Source organism: Desmodus rotundus, chromosome 2 (genome assembly GCF_022682495.2).
Source record: "Desmodus rotundus isolate HL8 chromosome 2, HLdesRot8A.1, whole genome shotgun sequence".
NCBI classification, from domain to species: Eukaryota; Metazoa; Chordata; class Mammalia; order Chiroptera; family Phyllostomidae; genus Desmodus; species Desmodus rotundus.
The window spans coordinates 149,159,282-149,181,381 of record NC_071388.1 but is presented as its reverse complement, the minus strand read 5'-3'; the positions used below and the strand labels follow the sequence as shown (position 1 = coordinate 149,181,381).

Genomic DNA, 22,100 nt, shown 5'->3' with positions numbered 1-22,100 from the left:
TTCAAGCACAACTTTTCCTAACACACTAGAAGTGGGGGAGGAAGGAGAATAGAGTTCTCCCCTAGAGATTTCAGCCACTTATTTTAAATGGTCTTTTACATACCTATGTACTTATACTTAAGAACCCCGGGGCTGAAAGTACATATGTGTAGAATACATACATTAGCACCTTGAGTCAAAAGCCAAGACCTGTTTTTTAACAAGCATTGAAATATGGATAAGCAGTACCTCCTACTCTTCCACCTGCTTAGGGTGATCCCACAGGAAGGAGGAGGGACGAATACTTCGTTTTTCACTCTCTCCAGGCTTCCTGTTCTGTCCCAGACAAAGGCAGCTCACTGGAGTTATCCCAGCAGGCAGGAGAATAAGGGGGAAGCTGCTGAGAACCGGGTTTTGATAGCTTCTTTCCGGAGCAAGGCGTGGGTGTGCCATGGGCATTGAGATGGTATCAATTCTAAAAGATAACAGAGAAACTCACTAAGACTTAGTTATAAGACAAGGCCAAGCAAATATTCATCTGGATACAGATCTACCACCTGTTTTTAGGACGGATTGGCAAAAATAATGTAGCTGAGAAATCTCTGCCATAATGTATTGATCTCTAAAGCAGTCTTCCTTGTTTCCTGGGGACTTTGGTCTTTCTCAGTGTGTGTGAGCATCTTCCTGTACTACCCCCAGCATGACCCTTTGTAATACTTAGCCTACAGTCTCATAATCAATGAATTTGCTACTTCTCCCATCTGTGTTCTCACTCTGACACTCATGAGACCACCAGGTACTTCAACCTCCAAAGTTCTCTACCTCAAAAACTTCCACTCTAAAATTTTCCTGACAGAAGAGCCTCCTATTGGACCTCTCCCCATCCATCAACTTCATATGCATTTGGTTATCACTGAGACTGAAACACCTGAGCCACCACATTTTCAGTTTTCTCTCTTACTGTCTGGTCCATCTTGGCAGCCATTTAAAATTTGGCACTTAAGGGCTTCTAGAGAGAGAGAGACAAGGCTGAAAGATTTGGGTTTGTTTTTTTTAAATTATTTGCTGTAGATGATGAAGAGGTAGGCTTTGCCCTCTTTGAGCCTATCCCTTCCAAATAGTTGCATCCAAAAAGTGATTTTGTTTCCATTCCCCTACCTTTTCCCTGTCAAAACAGAAGCAGGAATGTATGTCTCACTCCTCAATACATGTAAAATTTGTACAGAAATATCTTCTATGAAAATTATTTGTAATCTGTAGACTTAATACCAGGGAGATCTCTTGAGATGTGAATCTCATGCTTTGGGTTGTGGGATTTTTTGTTTTCTCCAACTAAATCTAGTCTTTAAAGTTAAAGTAAATAAATAGATAAATTTTGTTACTTAAAAAAAATCTTGTCTTTTTTCTCCTTACAGAACTAAAACATGCTCATGAACACCTCCCTCTTTATCTGCACACTATTCCATAGTACAGATGCATCTGCAAAATGACCATGTCAACAATGTGTCCATCTGGAATCCCTTAAACATTTGCTGGCTGCCAACCACTATCTTCTCTCAGTAGGTTGTGTTCTGTTTTCTCCCTTTCCTACTTCCAGCCTGATAAGTGTTGTTAGAGCAAGTCACAAAAACCTGTTGATGGAACCCAATTATAATTCATGCTCTCTAAGCTCACCTGCATCCTTCTTGATTTTTGGCAATCTTTTAATGCTTTTTTTGCCAACTCATCACTTGAATCTCAACAATCACTGTTCCTCACCTGTTTCACTTTTCTTAACTCTCAACTCTGACCTTCATTCTTCTCTTTCTGAAAAGATGATTTAACATCACATTTTATTGAAAAAATTAAGATCATGTGATTTGACATATCCCTCAGAGTTCCTTGTGGTCTTGGATCCTGTTCCTTAGTAAATGCAAATCTGAGCTTTCCCCCAGGATCATGCCTCATTACTTCCCTGGTGACCATGCATTGCTTTCTTACCTGCTCTTTCACAGAGAAGTTAAATAGCTTCCCCATATTCACACAGCTTGTCAATGGCAGAACTAGGCTTCAAACCCAAGCGGTCTGGCTGCAGACTCTTGTGCTGAACTACTGTGCAAACATGCCTCTCACTTAGACTGTCTACTGTCTCCTCTCTTCTTCCCTGCTACCCCTATTTTCTGAAAGAACTACCTTTGCTCTTGATTAAATCCTCACCATTCACTCTTTAATTCTTTGCAGTTTCCCTTATGATACAACTAGTGCCCTGAAAATACTCTCTCCAGGATACCCTCATTGAAAACTTTTTCTTGTATCATTCTCAACTTTCCTAAAGGATTTGAACCTATTGGTAAGAAGAAAGGACATGAGAAGAGAATTCATATTTACTATTAGGTACAGAATTTTTTCAAATTATCTAGTCTAATTTTTGTAACAATTCTACAGTATAGGCAATATTTCTTTTTCATAGCTGAGAAAAAGTATTTGCAAAACACATTCACTAAGGCATTTATTTAAATCAAAACTTATTTTAAAATGAAAAATAACCTTTTAGGTCTCAATAGTAAGACCTCCTAAAAACCCCAGTTTTTTAAAAGAGCAAAAGGTTTGAATAGACACTTCACCAAAAAGTAATAAATGGATAATGAAGAGATGTTTAATATTATTAATCATTAGGCAACTATAAATTCAAAAGATACCACCTACACACATTCAAACAGCCAAAATTAAAAAGACTGACACTATAAAGTGTTGACGAAGGTATGAAATAATTATACGCATTGCTGGTGAGAGAGTAAAGCCACTTCCAAAACAGTCTGATAGTTTCTTATAAAGGTAAACCTACATCTACCCGACAACTGACTAATTCTACAAAGAGGTATTTACCCAAGAAAACTGAACATGTATGTTCACACAGAGACTTGGGCTCATGTATTCATATCAGTTGTATTCATAATTGCCCAAGACTGGAACCAATTCAAATGTCCATTCAACGGATGAACAGATAGCGTATAGTAGCACATTCAGTAAATGGACAACTACTCAGCAATAAACAAAAATGAGCTAGGATCCTGCAACAGCATGGGTGGATCTCAGAAGCATTAAGCTAAGTGAAATAAGCCAGATACAAAAGAGTACATATGTATGAAATGCTAGAAAAGCCATAACTATACTGATGAGAAGCAGATCAGTACCGAGCCCAGCAATGAGGGGAGAGGATTGCATTTGAAAGGGTCTGAGGGACTCTGAGCAGTGACGGAAGTGTTCTGTATTGTGGCTGTGGCCACAGCTTCACAGCCATAAACATTTATCAAAAATCATCAACAATTCCCATAAAGTTTGTGGATTTATAGTATGTTACTCTATATTATAATAAAAATATAATAAAACAATTAAAATAAAATAATAGCCCTGGCTGCTGTGGCTCAGTGGATTGGGTGCCTGCCTGCTAACCGAAAGGTCGCCAGTTTGACTCCCAGTCAACTGGTCAGGTTGCAGGTCAGGTCCCCAGCTGGAGGGATCTGATCCATGTCTCTATTGCACACTGATGTTTCTCTCCTTCTTTCTCCTTTCCTTCCCCTCTGTCTCTAAAAATAAATAAATAAATAAAATCTCTTACAAATAATAACAAACATTTAAAACATACTTTAAATTTAAAAAATAAAAAATAGAAGAGGAGGTGAGAAAATTGGATAATAATTGGCAATTAGAAGAGCTACATTGACCTTAACTATGTTCTCTTTTCTAGCCCTCATTATTTCTTTTCTTCTTGTCCCTCCATATTACCCTATAGTCTTTTTCCCACACCTCAAATTTTTATTTCTACAATAAGTGATTAACTTTACAAATTGTCTGATAATTTGTAAAGATAGAATGTGACTGTTACATGAAGGGGAAGGAAGACAGCCTTATGGAATCATGCAGTGAGAAGTTTCTCGTGAGTATGTACGCAAAGCTCTGTTACAGTGAGAGTGGGCATAACTACGTTATCACAAGTGACAACTGCTGGGAAGGCAGAAACAAACTTGATGCCTGATCACAGCAACTCTATTAGTCCTTGAGGTTGACATATTTGCTTCTTCTTCTTTCCATGGCCTTAACTTTCTATTTCAACTTCATCATCCTTATAATATATCTCTCCTTCTTCATGAGCCACCTACATTTCTTTTAAGAAAAAAAAAAGAAATATAAATAAGACAGGTAAAGTTATAATAATAACGATGATGCGTGTGATAATGGATTATTCCTATATATGGAAGAACTATGGTGGTTTGTAATCTACTTATAGTTCTTTTCCCAAAACACAAAAGTAATTAGTATCTCCCATTACCAGTGTGTAATGGGCTGGAATTACAGAAAAAAAAAATGTTCTCATTTGCGTTTTATGTATAGAAAAAGTGGAATTTTCGCTGCATTTATAAACGCAACCTCATTTGAACCTCTAACCTGAGAAAATCTCTGTTCCTTCTTAGGAATGGTAATGTCCTGATGTATGGGATGTTTTCTGTTTGCCCCTCCAGATCCACTCTCCACCCTTCTCTATTATGGACTACATCATTGGGCATCTTTTCCTCTGGCATTCGTTTTGGTTTGGCCAATGAGAGGCAATAGCAGGGGGGTGGGGAGAGAATAAAGTTGGGTATTTATTCCCTCAGCTTTGTTTATGTCAGTCCAGACATTGAAAATCTTGTTCAAAAGCCTCACTGCTGCCAGGTAGAGCTACTGGCTCTAAAAATTATCTGGTTCTACAGATTCCGCTGCGTGTTTCCTCCCCTTTCTCCTGCAGCCCGAGTAAAGCAAAACCTATAGGGCTTCACTGTCCCTTGTCTGTTTCCCACAACCCTGCTCTAGTGAACTGAATGGTGGCCCCTCAAAATATATGTTCACACTTTAACCCCTAATTTGGAAAAAATGATCTTTGCAAGTGTACCTAAGTTGAAGCTCTTGAGATGAGATCATCCTTTATTATTTGGATGGGCCCAAAGCCCAATGACAAGGATCCTTATAAAGAAAGGCAAAGGGAAATTTGACACAGACAGAAGATAACATGGCAATGTAAAAAGGGTTACAGAGATTGGATATGTGGCCACAACTCAATGAAGCCAAGGAAGGCCAACAGCCACAGAAAGCTGAAAGAAGCTGAGAAGCATTCTCTCCTACAGTTTCCAGAAGCAGTGCAGCCCTTCTGACACCTTGGCTTTGACTTCTGGCCCCCAGATAGGTGCAAAAATAAATTTCTGTTGTTTTAAAACACCAAATTTGTGGTAATCTGCTATAGCAGCCCAGGAAACAAATGCACCTGCTCCTGCGTTTGTAAAAAGACACTTTTAGAACTCTTGCCACTGATCTCCTGCCAAGATCTGCTGGATTTATCTGGCAGTGAGTGCCTCTTCATTATGACCTCTGAACTCCAGGAGTGTTCTGGTGACATAAATACAAAGTTGGTGTTTACAGCACTTATTCCTATTAAATAGTATTTTTTATTTATTTAATTTTATTTTTTCCATCACCATTTATTCTCCCTACAACCTCTTCCACCTCCACCTACTCCCCTCAACCCCACAATCACCACACTGTTGTCTGTCTCCATGAGTTCTTTCTCATGTTTTCTTTTGTCTCAGTCCCTCCATCCCTACCCCCAATCCACTCCCTGCTCCCCACACAAACACACTGCTAACTTTCTATTCAGCTTGAGGTATATCTAGATGCATAAGGTATGTCATAAAGTCACTAAACAGCCTTACCGTGGGTTTGTTTCTCCGGTAAGGTAGTTCCAAGGTAAGGATTATAGTTTTCAAAATGTTCTACAAAACAACTCCGGTGCAGTGGGAGTTGGTATCTGGAAGAAGAGACTGTAAATTAGCCTCATGACTAAGAATTTTCACATCTAAATTCCAAAACTATCATCAAACCAAAAATAAAGTCACTAGATGGCCTACCAGAACAAGCCCCGGGGGAGACATCAGGCCAGCAGATGGTTGTGCGAACGTTGTTTATAGACAGGTAGAGCCATGACACCGTCCAGCAAAAATGAATACGAGCAGATGCCGAGGAAAGCTCTTTGGAGACCACTTACGTTTAAGGTGAAAAGGTTGAAGAAGAGGCAGAAGAGTGTTTAGAAGTATAGGAGGAGAACCAAGAGATTGCAGAGTTTTAAGGTACCTGAAAACATGAAGTATTTCTAAATCTGAACCTTAGAGGTTCAGAGGAATGAGCATTAATAAAAAGTCATTGATTTGGGGACTTTCAAGAGAGTGTCTGGGACAAAAGCCAGATTGCAAAGAGAAGGGTCTGCTGATTGCTGATAAGGGTCCACTGTGTGGGGTCAACTTTCAAATACGTAAACAGCAACTATTTCAGAGCGATGGCTTTCAACGTTGGCTGCACATTTTAATCCCTGGGGAGTTTTAACTAATCCCAACAATGAGGGCCCTCCCAGACTAAGCAAATCAGAGTTTGGGCATAAGGAGTTCAAGCAAAATCATTTAAAAGCTCCTGGGTTACTTATTCTAATGTACATCCAAGATTAAAAATCACTCCTATGGAGTGGTCCACAAACTATGGTCCAGGCCAAATCCAGCATGCTGATTGTTTTGAGAAATAAAGTTTATTGCAGAACAGCTGCATCCTTTGTCAGCTGGGTTACTGTCAGTCGCTAATTTCACACTGCAATGGCAGAGCTGAGCAGTTGTGATGGAGACTGCAGGGCCCACAAAAGGGAAAATACTATTTGGCCCTTGCTGAAAAAGTTTGCAGCCTCAGTGTAGGAGAACCTTGGCACTGTTGACATTTTAGATGGGATATTTTTTCTCTTCTTTTTACTAGATGTACAATGTTTGGATTCATTAACATTGACTCACAGCCAACAGCACTATAACTCATATCCTGTGCGTCATATGGAGTTTAACAGGATCCTTGACCTTTACCCACTAGATGCTAGTAGCGCTTTTTCCCGACCTCCAACCTCCACTTCATCGTGACCATCAGGATGCCTCTCCACATTCGTAAATGTCCCATGGGGTAAAAAAATCACCATGATTGGAAACCATTGCTATAGATAACCAAAATATATAATCTTATACATAAGTAGATTCTTGTTACTCACAGTAGTTATGTTCTACAAAGTTACTAGAAACACAGGATTAGTGAATACTGTGCTATTGCTCCTAGGGGAAATACAGGGTTAGGTTCCTGCAAGCTTCTGGTCACAATAAGATCAATGCATAATCTTGTTTTGTTCTGTTTAAAGACAACGTATTTGATACAGATTTTTCACAAATAGTTACATGCAGTATTTCTTTATAATAAGATACTAGCCAAGAGAGGTTTAACGTTTTCCGGACCCTGAGAAATGTGACTGTAAATTTCTTTGGTTTTCAGCCACACAACAATTCTTTATCTCAGGAATACACAAATTCAGCCACTTTTCCACTTTTTTCATAGCTTCATCATGCACTGTAGACATTACAGTAGCAGTTTCTGGAGCAGTCTCTAGTGCAGATTGGTGAATTTTCTCTTCCTTTGACTGGATGTACAATATTTTGATTCATTAACATTGAACTCACAGCCAACGGCGCTAGAACTCATGCCCAAACAAAGCTTATCTAATACATGTATTTTCTCCATAAGGCATATCAGTCTTGTGTTTAGGAACACTAGACAGCACTTTGGCGCTATGCTTGGAGTCATTTTAAATAGCAAAATCACCAACAAAAAGCACAAAAATGCAAAAAACATGGCAATAAATAGACTGCAAAAAAACCACGTTACAGAATGAGAGCTGAAACAAGAAGGCAGAGCATGGCCTTGTTCGGCTTCAACTGGATGAGCGACAGCAGACTCAACTTGTTGGCTGCTGTGCATGTTCATTAATGGTCACAGAAGCACCTCAAGTCTTGCTAATGGAATTACAAACAAATGTTATTGAGTAGACTAAATGATAATGAGGATCTGCAAAACAAGAAATCAACACTAAACTTGGGAGTTTAGTTACACCTGAGTATAAATCTCGTGTGAACAAGGACCATGATTCATTAATCCTTATATATCAATTGCTTAACACATACTAGTGTTCAATACATGTTCATCTACTAAATTCATGAATATTACAAATGAGAAAGCATTTTAATCTGTATGTAGTTATTTTAAAAGTAAGCAATTCTTACAAATATTATGAACATAATGGGGGTATCTTGTGATTTTTACTGACTGCCCCAATACCATTTGAAGAAGTTCGAAACTTGGCAACTGGTTACTCGACTGTGGGAAACTCAGATAGAACTTGAAGACTGCGCGATGGGGCAAGTAGAGAGGTTGGCAAGGATACAGTTAAGGCAGTCTGCAGATTTGATTAAATGAAGAGAAGTTTGAGATGTGGATCCCCACTCACCCCGACTGGAGTAGGTCAGCTGGCTATGGACACTTCGAGAAAGCGATAGTTGTCTCTGTAACTCTTCATGAACCTTAAGATTTAATTAATTACAAAAAAGTGGTCACTTTGCTAGGAAAAGGGTAAATTTTTCCTTGGTGTTTGCACATCATCTAGGAGTTCCTGTGCTGTCTGGAATTTCTGTGAAGAATTCCTTAGTTCAACTTTTGCTAATGTTTAAGATCAGCATAATAATTGCATTTAAAAATTGGTAGTAACAGCTGACATATGTAGTGCTGATTACTTACTGAGTACCCTTCTCAGTCACGGATACATATAGGATATGAATAATGTCATAATATGAATAAATGTTATTTATTCATAATAAATTTAATACTCACAACTTATGAATAGGAACAATTATTATCTTCCTCATCGTATAATGAGGAAACTAAGGAACATGACAATTAAGTGAGAGAGCAAGATTTCAAATTTAAATTTTTCTCCTGACTCCTACCGACTAAGGCATCTGCACGTATGAAAAGACTGCATTATCACTGGACATGATCAGCAAATACAACTTTAACTACATTTTCTGAGTCTAGAGAACTATTAACCACTCTGTAATACTTGTTGAACATATACTTACTGAACACTGGTAAAATACAAAATTATATTGCACTTGAGGAATTTGTAGATTTTTACCAGAGCCTGATGAGAAACATTTACTGTTTTCTGCTTTATTTTGTTACCAGATTCAGACTGTTGGCTTTTGTTTCTTTTTACTAACTTGTTTCAAAATTATTTATAACATAAAAAATAAATGTTTTTGTCATGGGGAGTTTTATAATTCATATAAAAATCAAGACAACCTGTGAAAGTGCTATTAACCATTTTCACAAGTATAAAAATATGATCCTAGAAAGTCCAGTAGCTACAGTAGCATGAATGGAAGAAAACAATTGTTTCAACTAAGACACCCTCTATTTTAGTACACACAAAGTTAGATGATGTAAAGGCATAACAGTATACAGTGGCTGTCAGAGGAACCTTGAAAACACACTCTGCTTTGCCCATAACAAAATTAATCATCTGCAGAACGGCGGAATCTGATAGAGAATTCTTATCTGGCACTGGTGTCTACATATCAGCCTCAGTGCCGAAAAAGAAAGAAAACAGCCCAAAGAAGACTGGATCGAGGGGGAGTGATTGCTATTGTTTACATTCCTCAAAATAGAAATTTTCTAAGAAAAAGAAAATAAGGAAAGCAGGCCTGTAAGAAGGTTGATACTAGAGGAAAATAGTCCATCTATTTTTGTAGAATTAATGTATAAATTAAACTAGCCAAGACTATAGCAATAATACATGATGCTTTAAGAAAGCATGTCCTGACCTATTAAGAAAAATGCCCACGTGGTGCCCAGCAAGCAGCCTGGGTGAGTGGAAAACATAAAAATAGGGATGTTGACCGGGCCACTTCTATCCTTGACTAATCTTTATCTTTTTAAATCTCCTCAAAATTTTCAGCTTCCTGATATTTAAAACAACCTAATAAAAGTTGATGGTAGGCAATTAGCAAAATACCAGTAGAATGGTAAACAGCAATTTGCCCCATCATTGAACAAAAATAAAACCATATTTTGTGTGTGGAAGGAGGCAGAGTGATTTTCATTATCATGTATCTTAAATATAGCCTTGCTCAAATATAATCTTGTTTAAATATAATCTTGTTTAAATATAATCTAATTCACTAAAAAAGAATAAAATACTTTTGGGGGGTGACTGAAGGGTGGAACATTATCTACTACCTTAAATATAATCATATATTCCCAGCCAAATATCTTAAAATATTTTTTAAAGATTTTATTTATTTTTAGGCAGAGGGGAAGGGAGAGAGAAAGAGAGGGAGAGAAACATCAATGTGTGGTTGCCTCTCGCATGCCCCTAACTGGGGATCTGGCCTGCAACCCAGGCATGTGCCCCGACTGGGAATGGAACCAGTGCTCCCTTGGTTTGCAGCCCAGTGCTCACTCCACTGAGCCACACCAGCCAGGGCAAATATCTTAAAATATTTAAGATATGTATTTACACTTATAAAATTTGGGACTTTTAGGAAATATTTGCTATAGCACATCTTCACATCATAATACTAGAATATTTAAAGTTACAGGCAATATAAAGGACATTTTATTTTCTATTTTCCACTTTTTCCTTAATTTTAAATTCATGAAAAATGTTTCATATTAGATCTAAAATTGTAAGAAGTACATGGAAGCTCTCTGTTAATTGTGTGAAAATTAAATTGGAATTGGGGTAGAATTTGAAATGGAGTTATTGGGGAAATGAGGAGTACTCCCAGTCCCATGATCCTGTTAAAAATAGGACAGAGTCTCATCTGTCTGGGCTGGTTGGGTGTGGTCCCGACTGGAGGCAGGAAGATGGACTAGAATAGATGACCGCACACTGTCCCTGATGTCCTAAGGACACTAAGCTTCTAGAAACACTTGGACTCAGGACTGTGGGAGTAAATGACAGAAAAACTCTTCCCACTTTTATTGACCAGCCAGGGCCTGAAAAATAGACACAGCCTTCATCATGCAGGTTTCTGTAACTGAGAAACACCTAGAATACACAGGTGGCTTCATTCGACCCAATCAGTGTGTCAGCCATGGTGTGCTATGAAAGGGTCTCAGAAATTACCCAGCCTTGGACAGACCTTCACAAAAGTGTGTAAGTCTTAATTTTAAGAAATTAAATTTCCTGGGGACTCAGGGGTGCATACTATTTAGAGAAATTCTATATTGAATCCTTTTGTTAAGAAAATATTCATCTTCTGTTTTGCTTTCTCCTTTGTCCGTAATTCTGGTTTTCATAAGGTGAAGTGCACTTGAATGGTAATGTCTTAGTATTCATTACTACTTAAGAATATTTCTTTAATGATTGATATTTATTGATCACACTGTTGTACAGCTACTAAACTTATTACTATAAAACCTATGCTACATGGAAATATGTAAATGAAATGTTACATGAGAAAGAATTTGAAATTGTGCATTTGCTATGATTACAACTACATAAAAATTATAATTGTATCTGAGTTAAAATCAGAAGGTGCTTTTATAAGGGTAGATAAAACACAATGTTACAGAAACTTTATGTAAATATCCCTAGTACTTACAATATTAATTATAAAATTAATTAAATAAACTGTTCATACCCTCCACTGACTATGTTTAAAATGAAATAATGACACATAATGCATTCTGTATGAACTCAGTTCAAATCCTGATTCCTCCACTCTGAAGCCTTGGGAAAGATGTAACCACATAACCTTTTCTGTCTTCTCCTCGGTAAATGCAAAGCTAGTAACCTACAAAAAGCAGCGTAATTGAGAGGATTAAGTGAGATAACATTTAATAAGTGGTTGACATTGTGCAAGAGCTATGAAGTGAAAAGGATTCATGGAAGTTAAATGTAAGCATGACCTCCAGGAAGCCAACTGAAAATGGCTGTTTTTCTGTGAGATCCTGGTGGACCAATGGTGCCCTGCTGAAACCACACTTTGCCCAGTCCCCACCAAAGCCAAATACCAATGAGGCAATCTAGTTTCCCTGCACAGCACACATTAAAAAGTGTTAACTCCAACCTTCGAGCACCTAAGAGACCAATGTTTCAAAGAGGTGGAATATACTAATAATTCCACAGCAGTAAACACTACTGCCCTGTAATCACATTACCCAGGAGTCTAACTCACTTCCTCCTAGACATCAGGGTACAGGCACCGTTCCGAATGCCAGATTAGATTTCCTCCTCTCCTTAGGCCAGACATCTCCTGAATACAAGGAAATCTATCTAAAGCATCTTGACAGGGCAGGATTACTCGCATTTCATTATTGTTCCTGTGTCAGTCACAATGTATACCAAACACAGAAAGTTCTGACAAAGACTGGAGAGCTCACAATCACTGCCTTCTGCAATGGACCTGCAGGAAATGGAAACAGCTGAGAGTCGTAGGAGCTAAAATGTAGCCCACCAGACAGATTTATCGTCTTGCTTATGCTCCAATATCCATTAAAGTGGGAAGATTGCAAACAAGAAAAGGTTTGTGAAATCCTAGAAGCATAATTTGATGGGGAGTAATGGCCCCCAAAAGTGTAGGTGAACAGCTTAGTATCAATCTAATTGAAAGCTACCACACTGGGGTGAATTTTAGGTCCCCACTGTTAGGGAAATTCTCAATTCTAGTATGATGACAAATGTGACAAGATTATTAACACTTTAAAAATAATATGAGAAAAAATTGAAAGTTTTCTTGATAAATTAGAGATATGTATAAACAAAGAATTCTGATAGAAAAGTGTGAAAGCATCATTAACATATGCCCTGAAATTAAAATATTCTCTGCTGACATAATAAAAGAAATGATGCTGTAGACATATACACCCATGGTTTGAGATTACAATGGGACACAAGTTAAAGATACTGATAAATCAATAGTGGATTTGTCTTGTTCCTTTTTACAACAATAGAACATGATACTATCCTTAAAAAAAGGGTGGACCATAAGAGCTTGGTAGAGCACATTCTTTACTGAACATGAGACAGTGTTTTACTAACCTATCCAAATGAATAATGATATAATGAACTACGGGAGACCTAGAAAATGCATCCAAATATTAGAAAATATTTAAAGGAAAGATAAAAGGCCTGAGGTTATTTAGTCAATAAAAACAAACAAAAACCCCGCCTGAGACATTATTTATATCAGAGGGCGCTGACTAAACATTATCTATCTATCTTCACAGGGCGGGAGGGGATTGCTTAATGTCATAAATTGCAATTTGAGCACCTAGGAAAAATGGATTTCTTAATAATAAAAATGACTAAACTGTTGAATAAGTTATCAAAAGAAGTTATGTGATGCTACAAAGTCTGTAGGTCAATGATAAATGAGAAGCTCTAGCTACTGTGAGCTAGCCTGATGCTCAGGATACCCAAGGTGTTAGGCCAGAGTAGTTAGAGGTTTTAGCTAAGTCTTATAGGAGGCCTGTCCAGAAAGTACCCAGCCACCATGTACTATGAAAAAGAGACATTTATTGAAGAAGATACAAGAAACATTGTCCACTGGATAATGACACCTCAGTCCCTTTCAAAGTAGGCACCTTGGGACCTCACAGAGTTCTCCCAATAACCAACAGCTGCCCCATCTTATTTTCTAAACCACATCAATTGTCTAAAATCTCTTCCCTTGCAAAGGTGATTTTAGTTTTGGGAAAAGCAAGAAGACACAGGGTGCCAAATCTGTGCTGTAGGGGGACTGAGTCACCTGGGTGATTTGATGTTTTGCCAAAAAAGCTCTGCACAAGGTGTGACGCATGAGCAGGCACGTTGTTGTGATAAAGCTGCCAATCACCAACTGCCCATAGCTGCATGTCTCAGCCAACGAAGAACATTGGGGTAGAACTTCTTATTAACTTTTTGGCCTGGAGAGGCACACTTGTGATAGACAACCCCTTCCCAATCAGAGAAACACAGTGAACATGGTCTTGATCTTGCTGCGACTTTGTTGTACCTTCTTCAGGCCTGGAGAACCGGGCGACTTCCACTGGGACGACTGGGCCTTCCTTTCCGGATCATAGCACAGACCCACGACTCATCTCTGGTTATGACCTTCTTGAGGAAATGTGGTTCATTGGTAGTGGTTTGAATCAAGTCACTAGCAAGTACAGCATGATGTTGCTTCTGCTCTGGTAGCAGAATCCACGGAATGAATTTTGTCATGACATGTTTCATGCCAAAATCCTGAGTCAAAATCTCAGACACAGTAGTTTTTGGACTCCCCAGATCAGCTTCTAGTTTTCACACTGTCAGTCGCCGATCTCTGTTGATTGCAGCCCATAGACACTGTTGCGGGCCTTCCAGAACGTGGATCACTTTCAACAGATGCTCGACCACCTTCGAAGCATTTGCGCCACACTTTGTTTGCACTGGACTCATTGTGTCATCCCCCAAATCCTTCTAAATCATCCAAACAGTTTCTGTGGAGGAATGTTCAAGCTTACTGCAGAATTTGAAGCAGATTTGTTGCTGTACAGGCTCAGTCATTTTAAATGCCACGGCCACACAGTACACATGCTCACTCAATGGCGTCTACTGCTGCCACTGACTAGTGCAGTGAAATCGTCGTAGTTCACACACGTGCATTCCAGTCCACTCTCCTTGGCTGCCAGGTTACATCAATGTCATGCAAATCATTCTCTTTATGTCGACAATGACTGGACGTTTTCCAGACAGACCCCTCGTATACAATAAACATTTTGACTTAATTTTTAGCTTTGGTCTGCTGTTCTTTTTTCTCTACATGCTCTCTTTAGGTGATCTCACCTCCCCTCCTGGTTTTTACCACAACCCATATGGAGTTGCTGACCCCAATCTATCTTCACCTCTGACCTTTCCCCTTAACTTGAGACCCACAGATACAAATACCTGATGAACACATTCATTCACATAATCACTGACACCTCAAAATCAATATTCTCCCCCCAAATATTTTTACCTAAATGTTCACAACAGAACTATGCATGATAGCCAAAAGATGTAAACAACACAGATACTCATCAGTGGGTGAACAGATACTTGAACTGGGGTATATACACACAGTGGACGATTTTTCGGTCATAAAAAGTAATAAAGTACTAATGCATGCTTCACTGTGGATTAACCTCAAAAACATTCTTGGTGAAAGAAGCCGAACAAAAGAGGTCACATGTCATATGATTCCATTTATATAAAATATCCAGATTGGCAAATCCACAGAAACAGAAGGCAGATTGGTGGTTGCCAGGGGAAGAGATGGGAATGGGGAGTAATTGTTTAATGGGTAATTTTATAAATTAACTTCCATGTAATATATAGTATGTAATGAGTAAGAAGAGTAAGTAAAAGAATAATAATAAGAGTGCGTCCATTTGAACTTTCTATGTGCATTATTGTTACAGCCAGACTCCAAGGTGGCCCCCAGTGATCCCCACTCCTGGTATTCACATTCTTGTGTAGTCGGTGCCTTGCCACTTTGTAGCTAATAGAATATGGCAGAAATGGTAACGCATCACTTTTGATATCAGGCTATAAAAGACACTGCAGCTATTGTCTCTTTAAATATGTATATATACACATTAATATATACGTGTGCATGTACATATAAAATGTAATATAGCACATATTATATGTATGTACACACGCGTGAGTGTGTCATAGGCAGTCCTTTTGAGAGATCCACACGGAGAGGAAATACGGATGCCAACCAATAACCACAGTGAGCTTGAATATAGATCCTCCAGCCCCAGTCACACCTTCACGTGACTACAGTCCCAGCTGACAGCTAAATCTCAGGACAGACCCTGAGCCAGAATCATTGAGCTAAGCCACTCCCAAATCCCTTACTCTCAGAAGCCATGTGGATAATGTTTGCTGTTTAAGTGTTTACATTTGGGGTAACTTGTTAAGCAGCAATAGATAACTAGTATAATTATTAGAACTCAATGGTAATCATGGTAACTATTGGGAGCTTAGCCCAACAAAAGATCTTTTCAGGGAATAGTGTTCTATCACCAACATTGCTTAGATTAAAAGGGTGCGTAACGGCGATATAAAGCCTATCGATTTTCAGTTAGCTTTCATATTATTTTTAAATTCCCCACAGGCAATTCAGCACCCCCTTATTGCCAGCACCCAGAATGGACTGCTCCCTCTGGTCTCATACACCCTGGCTCTGTTCTAAGCCATTGTCATCACTCCCCTTGAGTAACTGGAGTCTCTGATTCTAGTTGCCCCTATCCCCACTGAATCTACCTACCATACTGAGGACAGTATGATCTTTCTAATTTGACCATGTGACTCACATTGCAACTCTGTGTAACACCCCTCAATAACTCCCTTGTGCCTTCAGAATAAAGCCCAGGTGATTTTTAAGGCTCTACATGTTGCTTATGTAGAAAATACAGGAAAAATTCTCTTGTTGCACGGCAGTATTCTAATAAGGCTGTTGTGATCGGGCCCTTGCCCTAGCTTTTCAGGCCTCAATCCCTGCTCACCTGCATGTAATTGGAGTTGTAAGCCACCGTGAAAGATTTGTAGTTCTCCAAGCATGCACATATTTCTTTTCACATTCTGATCTTTTGCTTGGAATTCTCTATCTCCTCCAACTCTACTCCAGCTCCACTCCAATTATATCCCTATTGACTCAGTGAATTCTTTTCCCCCCACAAATTATAGCTAAAAAGTGTCTCTTCTTGGAGAACTTCATTGGACTTCCGAAGTTCAAATAAAGTGCTTCTCTTACCTAGTTCTGCATACTCTATAGCAATTATACGTTTACATGTCTGTTTTCTCTACTAGACTGAGAACCACTCAAGAACAGGAACTATACTCAATTCATCTCTGGTGTGCTATTGGTTACCACAGTGTAAAGACACCCAGCACTACACAATCCAATGAAAAAATTTTGAAAATTAAGGCAACAATAGCAACAAAATTATCCACTATCACAACATTCTAATGCACACACTATTATAATTTTTACACAAGTGCTTCCTTATTTTTCTAGATAATAATTTTATGTAAATTATTGATTTCAATCTATAAAATTTGCGCAGTTCGGTACTCTGCATTGATTTTTCACTTTGGGTAGCTCCTCACTTTCTGTTCAAACCCACCAACTTTTTCTTCTGCAGTGTCTTTTCTTCTGGTGTTGAGTTTTATGAGTTCTTTACAAATTTTGGATATTAACTCTTAATCATATGTATCAGCAAATATGTTCTCCTATTCAGTGGGTTGTATTTTCATTTTGTTGATGGTTTCCTTTGCTGTGAAAAGCTTTTTAGTTTGATGTAGTCCCACTTATTTATTATTTCTTTTGTTTTCTTTGCCCAAAGAAATATATCAGAAAAAAAAACTGCTACAAGAAATATGCAAGATTTTACTGCCTCTGTTTTCTTCGACAATTTTTTATTCAAATCTAACATTTAAGTCTTTAATCCATTTTCAATTTATTCTTGAGTATAGTTAAGAAGGTGGTTTAGTTTTTTTTCTTTTTTTTGCATATCTCTGTCCAATTTTCCCCAAACCACTTATTGAATAGACTATCTTTACTTCATTGTATGTTCTGGTCACCTTTGCCAAATATTAACTGATTATAAAGGTGTGGGTTTGTTTCTGGCCTCTCTATTCTGTTCCAATGATCTACATGTATGTTTTTATGTCAGGACTATGCTATTCTGATTACTATGGCTTCACAGTATAGTCTAACACCAGGTAGTGTGCTTCCTCCAACTTTGTTCTTCTTTCTCAAGACTGCTGTTTCTACTTAGGGTCTTTTGTGGTTCCATATAAACTTTTGGAATATTTGTTCTACTTCTGTGAAATATGCCATTGGTAATTTGCTAGGAATTGCATTGAATCTATGGATTGCTTTGGGTAGTATGGACATTCTAATGATGTTAATTCTTCCTATCCATGAACATGATATATGCTTCCACTTATTTGTATCTTTTTCAATTTCTTTCTTCAGTGTTTTATAATTTTCCAAGTACATTTCTTTTATATCCTTGGTTAAATTTATTCCTATGTATTTTATTCTTTTTGAAGCAATTGTGAATAGGGTTGTTTTCTTCAGGCTTTTTTTTTTTTTTACATATAAATAAGTACAGAGCAAACTGTAAGTTGAATATACAACATAGTGTGGTTTTCAGCTAAAATGTGCCTCATTCATGCTATTATACACATTTATTTCCTTCCTTTCTTCTTTATCATCCTTAAAAACAAATTTTTCAACACAAGCTCTTTTCAAATTGACTGGCAACTTACTTCATTATTGCTGGTGTTTCTAGTGGCGATGTCGGTGGCAGCAGTGGTGGAAGAGGTGATGAGGGTGACGGTAGGGCTGGGAGAAGGAAGGAGAGGAGGGGAAGGAGAAGATGAAGGGTAAGAAAGAGATGAAAGAAAGGGATGAAAGGGAGAAAAAAGAGGAGGAAAGGAATCTTAAAGGAAACTGGATCTAAATAGGAGAGTTGTACTAAACACTATTAAATATACGGCCTTTACTATCAGAAGTCTTGTGGTTTTGCTTTAAAATTTTAACTTGTCATAAAGAACTACCTCAGACCAAATATTGACTATCTCTGATTCTTGTTTTTTATATATAAACTAATAATGATTAATACTTTTATAGTGCTTACTCTGTGCCAACCACTATTTTAAATGTCTTACCAATATTAACTCATTTAATTGTCTAAACAACTTTATTTTATACTTTCCCAGCATAGGAGTGGAACAGCCAGCTTTAAACCTAGGCAGTCTGACCCCCGAGTCTGTGCCCCGAATAACAATTACCTGCGTGGAAGGATTTCAGTGAGGATAAAATGCGGTAACTCACGGGAGACGGTTTTGTTAGCTAAAAAATCATTTTGTTAAAACAATTTTCAAAGTACTTGTGAAGGCCATGATGGTGATAAAGTCCAGGTAAGATGAGAGGAAGTCTTAAGAACAAAAACAAAGTATTGCTGAGAATTCCGCTATAAGTTAGATTTGAACAATTTCCAAGTGCTGAAGAAGCTAAAGATGATGCTTCCCTTCTATGTTCTTTTTTTCTCCCTCAGTTTTCTAGTTCTGCAACAGCATCAGCAGAATTGCCGATGCCTTCCACCTTGAATGCTGATAGTTAGTCTATAATACCATTGAACTCATACTCTGATAGAATTTACAGTCTTGAGGTTTTGTTTTTATTAAGTATTTCTGTTGATCTGGAAATACATGTTACATTTCATTTCAGTAATGCACTGAAGAGTGTGTTTGTGTGTATATTACATAGACATCGATAATATGCACACTCACTGGTTATATGTCAGGATGGTTTGGTAAAATGTCACTTTAGGACATCGTTCTATCTCACTTTTAAGTAGTAATATTTTTTTTAAAAAGTCTCTAACATCTAAGAATTGAAACTACTAGTTACCTTTAAAGTTGATTTTTTAAAAGAATTGAAGAAAGGCAAACTCTCTCTTCTCTCTGCCTCTTCTAATAGCTCTTTAGAAGCTCTCCTGCTGGTGAGCACACAGGAAACGCCTCCCGTTAAAGACGGCCTTACGATGTTCACAGCCAAGGCACCTTTTCTTCTGACTGTGATGTCATAAAATCACAGCCTACTTCTCACAGACATCTAAATGTATTGCTGCAGAAGTCAGGCTTTCTTTTTTTAATTTAAAGATTTTATGTATTTATTTTTAGAGAGTGGACGTAAGGGAGAGAGAGAGGGAGAGAAACATTGAGGTGTGAGAGAAACATTGATTGGTTGCCTCTTGCACGCCACCATCTGCGGACTTGGCCTGCAAACCTGACCAAGAAGGGAACCAGTGTCCTTTCAGTCTGTGGGATGACGCTCAGTCCACTGAACCACACTGGTTAGGGTGAGGTCAGCCCGTTTTAAAAAGTGAAATTACAGTTAAAAACTGACCCTCAGTAGGCATTTCCTTAATGACATGATTTTGTTGGTCCTTTTAAAACATTTTAAAAAATTATTCCATTAAATGATTTTTATCAAAAGCACTTTAAAAACCTGGAAAGCAAAGGGAAAAATTAAAATCTAACTTTAGGAAATAGTGGCCTCTAAAATTCCAAATTTTTAACAAAAAGCAACTGTTCACTTCCTTAGTTTTTGTTGAAATTTTAGTTATTTTGTTATAACACTTATTAGCAACCTGTTTACAAATACATTTGTGGGATAAGCTAATGAGCACAAATAACGGAACTATGTTCCCTGAGGAGCAGGGTGTGTCCTTACTTGACTCTAGAGGTCATCAACAGTTCCTTGCATACTGATGGTGCTTACTAAATGCTTACAGGGTAAGTTAATTAGTTACTAAATTTTTAAAAAATTGTATTTATTTTTAGAGAGAGGGGAAGAAAGGGAGAGAGGGAAACATGTATGTGTGATTGCCTCTTGCGTGCCCCCTACAGGGGACCTGGCCCACAACTGAGGCACGTTCCCTGACTGGGAATCGACCCTGCGACCCTTTGGTTTGCAGGACCGCGCTCAGTCACTGAGCCACACCAGCCAGTGCTAGTTACTAAATTATTATATTTCATCTGTCCCTTTGTGGAGATGGTCATTTGGGCTGAGTCAGATAGGGCAAGGAGCTGTAGAGGTGAAAACTTCTTTATGGAAGAAGCATCCCAAGCAGAGCCTTTTAGGGAATATACATACTTGATGGCCAACTAAGTCCTTAGTTCCACTGCCATTTTCCACATTAGTTAAATATTCATTGTAACTGAGTTCCTCAACTATGCCCAATTTTAGCCATCATAAATAATTATATCAAAAATGTATCATTTTTAACTTATATATACTTTTTGTCTATTTCACATCTTGATGGAATGTTTTCTAAAGTTTAGTGCCTACTGTTTGAATTTTGTGTTCTTTTTGGGGTCTGAAATACACTGGGGCAAGGAGGGGATGAGTGGGTGCTCATTATACAGTCACTTTTACAAATGATATAATCACTGAATTCTAAATTGCAAGGGAACTTCGAGCACATAAACCCCATTTCCCACCACCAGTTCTGGAGGACGTCTAGTTTTGACACTTTTCTATGTGCTTCCAATGAATTTGCACACTAATGGGATAATTGGTGTTCAGAGAGAAGTTTAGACTGGGTACCAGGGAGGGGCATTCAATCCAACCTGGGAGCTGAAGGAAGTCTTGGTGGAGCTGCGTTGAAAGGAAAGAGTAAGAATGGACCAGATGAAGAAGGTGAAAAGATGCCCTAGGCCAGTGGATCAGAAAAAGTCAAAGCTGTACGACAATATGGCGATGCTTGGACAGAGCAGGCGTGGAGGAGGAAACACCTATAAGCTAAGACGTAAGGTAGTGGGAGGAAATGAATGTAAATAATGGAAAGGGTCTGGTCAGGAAGGAAATTACGAGCTGTTATTTACAAAAAAGAGTGTGAATTAAACAGTGCTTCCAAACTTTGGTGGAGGACAGGGATCACATTCTGAGAATTTTTAAAATTTGTGTTTCATTTGGATGAAAAAAAAATTAAGTATATTGTTACTTATAAAGATAATAAGATTTTAGTTTCTTGTGACAGGGCTCCACAAAATATGGCCTGAGAATAAATATCTGAGAAACACCAGGCTAGAAGATTTATACATAACCTTCCCTGAAGGCTGTAAAACAATCCCTTATTCATGACAAAACTTCGTTGTAAATTATAACCACTGATTCCTTTCTATCTACATTCTTATTTGTTTAACCCTGTAAGAACACCACCACATGTGACAGTTACAATTATACCTTACAAATATTACATTGCCTTTCTGATCTAAGTGTTCACTAAATGTATTACACCCAGTGTGCAAGAAAGACTACTCACCGGATCGATAGTTCTCCAAGTTTTGCATGCAATTTTTCTAACGGACCTAAAACCCATTTCCAACTCACTGATGCTCTAGCACAGGGGCTTTTTGTAGCAAAATTTCTAATTTTATCTTTCAATTATTTCAGTACTCCCAGGCAGATGGCAATAGAACAAAGGCATTAATCAGTGCTAATTTGTTTGGTCCACTTCTGATTAACTGCAATAAAAAAAAGTTTACCTTTGGTTATAATTAAAACCAGATTGGAGATCTTGGATGGGACAATTTGTGCCTCAAAGTCTTTAACTTGCTGCTCCTTCTGCAGGGACACAATGCCTCACCTCTCACCTCACACAAGGTT

General features: G+C 38.1%; 1 long non-coding RNA gene across 1 annotated transcript in view; it reads right to left on the bottom strand.

The window, feature by feature from the left end:
• Window positions 1-22,100, bottom strand: part of LOC139440700 (uncharacterized) — a 100,693-nt gene that overhangs the window by 73,410 nt on the left and 5,183 nt on the right. Inside the window, exon 2 of the long non-coding RNA XR_011650882.1 lies at window positions 229-454. This is a non-coding gene — a long non-coding RNA (uncharacterized lncRNA). The remainder of the gene's footprint in view (window positions 1-228; window positions 455-22,100) is intronic.